This window comes from Haliotis rubra, unplaced genomic scaffold, assembly GCF_003918875.1.
Source record: "Haliotis rubra isolate DU_JTF1 unplaced genomic scaffold, ASM391887v1 Scf608, whole genome shotgun sequence".
NCBI lineage: Eukaryota > Metazoa > Mollusca > Gastropoda > Lepetellida > Haliotidae > Haliotis > Haliotis rubra.
Window position 1 is genome coordinate 383,467 of NW_025767311.1, and position 2,684 is coordinate 386,150.

General features: G+C 38.6%; 1 long non-coding RNA gene across 1 annotated transcript; it reads left to right on the forward strand.

Moving 5' to 3' along the window:
* Positions 1-2,371: 2,371 nt before the first annotated feature.
* On the forward strand, positions 2,372-2,684 carry LOC124255750. Its single transcript, XR_006892750.1, has 2 exons — positions 2,372-2,458; positions 2,495-2,684. It is a non-coding gene; the product is annotated as an uncharacterized LOC124255750 (long non-coding RNA).

Genomic DNA, 2,684 nt, shown 5'->3' on the forward strand with positions numbered 1-2,684 from the left:
AGGGTTTTTTCTATTTAAAAATGGACGTTGTCACGTCAAACGATGTGAAATACCTTTGAGTATAATTAAAACTTTGAAAGCAATAATCTCCGAGGCATCCAAATTGTTTCAATTTTGCTCTTACTTGTAGAAGAAAAGATGTGCTGTTAACCTATTGTAATGTCTAAAATAGATACAGATTTGACTGCAATGAATTCATATAGAGTATTTCTTGATCCCATAATTCCAATAACCATAAATCTATTTACACTAGATCTGGTTCCGATTTCTCGAAACATCCATATCTGTGCACAAGTCCTCCACTAAAAAACGTTTCAATCATGCACTGACATCTTCGATTATCAGAATTGCCATATTATATATACTTGTAACGATAGACACAGTACAATAATGTGTTATTGTTATGACATATTGACATGTTATGTATCTCCCTGTTGTGGAAAATAATATTCGAAATGCACAGACCGCTAACTCCATTACGACTTCGGATTCGTTAAAATTATATTATTTAACACACAGGCGGCAATATTGCGAACAAACGTAAACCAAAGAAAACAAGACAATTACAATTGATACTAAGATTCATTAACCGTAAACAGTTGAAGGGGCTTAAAAGTTAATCATACAATCAAATTTTGCATTTCGCGGGAATTTCAATATATTCAGAAAATTTATCGATGGTAGTTGCATATTTTGTCTAGATGTGTGCGATGCCGTACCCGCTTCCGGTTTCAGCCGAGTCGTTTTGTTAGGGTGTATGTAAGTTCAGATTTTGCTTGTGAGCGTGTATTTTTAAATTTTAATCTTGTCCAGTTGCCCTCACATGTCATCTACAGCTGCTGTTAACAGTGTCAATGTCGAAGGTTTACTGACCGAAAGCATAAAAAAATCGACAAATAGGAGATATTTAAAGGAAGACTTTCCAAGTTATGTACATGTAATCGGTTCATGTAATCAGTTCCGGCAATTTTGGTAAGATATATCAAACGGATTTCAATACTTTTGTCAGCATCACGATGTGGAGTCGTTTGTTCCGATTCATCCGCTCGGTGAGGTAACATTCAGATATTGTTCATAACAATTTCAGCAAAAGTTGCTAATTTTTAGACAATGATGAACTTCTTAGGAAAGACCAAAAATATTGATCAAATGAAAACAATGATTTCATTATGAAGAGGCCAACAGACTGGCCACCACTCGACGTGAAATCCTGAAGTCAACAATGATCGTTGCTGTGGCTAGATGTGTGCCCAGAAATGTGGCAAATATGTTTTTAATTCTCGGGACTTTCCTTTTGAGGTACATAACTACTGATAGTTTGTATAATTTGGAAAGCTGATCATTTATGCATACCACGGATAATTCAATAATACTGTAATCCCACTTGGGAAATAGTTATTGCAAGTTGTATTAGGTGGTGTAATTATGCTACCATCCTTTCGAATGGGTTCGACAACAGCAATGAGAGGAATAACCAACATGGACAGATAGTCATCGTTTTATGTCTTTATTCACATCAATATCGCATCATGAAATATGTCGAGTGGCTAGGTATATGTCAGAATTAGATAAATCTCTGTATGAGGACAAACATATGGGTATAGTACTAAGATCCCGTCAGTCACAGTATAAGGGTGAGTGAGTGAGTTTAGTTTTACGCCGCACTCAGCAATATTCCATGATATGGCGGCGGTCTGTAAATAATCGAGTCTGGACCAAACAAGCCAGTGATCAACACCATTAGCATTGATCTACGCAATTGGGATACGATGACATGTATCAACCATGTCAGCGAGCCTGACCACCCGATCCCGTTAGTCGCCTCTTACGACAAGCATGGGTTACTGAAGATCAGTATTCTAACCCGGACCTTCACGGGTCCCGAGAGGGAGGACACGGATATTGAGATGCATATCTTAGTGCCTCTCATGCACTCGACCCCATACACATACCAAGTATATCTACGTAAGTCCCGAAACTTTCAAAGTAAGATGTAAATTTACCACATTTTAATCGTGTACAACACAACATGTACAAATGCATAATGCGCTGACAGGTGTCTGGTCTATGTTGCGGTTGGTGATAAAATACTGATGAAAAGGAATATATCAACGGATAAAACAAGGTAAAAAAATAATCTCGAGGGTGATGGTTTGTCCCTCTACAAATGTTTTTATACGTTTAACCGAAGCCAACGGAAAGAGTTTTATGGGTTATAAACCAAAATAGAAATCTGAAACAAATTTCAACAAGTTTATCAAGCCAGTTTACCGACATAATGGTAAATGGCTCGTCACGCCGAAACGGACGAATCCCACATGGGTAAAGCCCTCCCACGTCATATTGCTGGAATATTGCTAAAAGCGGCGTAAAACCAAACTCAGTGATCAATCAGTGCATCTGTAGCATGGTGACCCACTCACTGGGCTATCCAAATACACATTTCGAACCTGCTCAGGTAACACTTCGTTATTTTCCAGTCTCTTCTGCTCAGGTAACACGTCCATTATTTTCCCGTCTCATCTGCCGGCTGAGCAGATTAGGAAACTACATTATTGCCACAGCCGCATGTGGTATCTGGTCCGATATATGTTCATCGTTCTGTGTCGGAATATCTTAGCGGGAACCATGATCATTTGGACACTGTGCGTCTACTTCAGAGAAGCGGTTTGGTCTCAGCCACA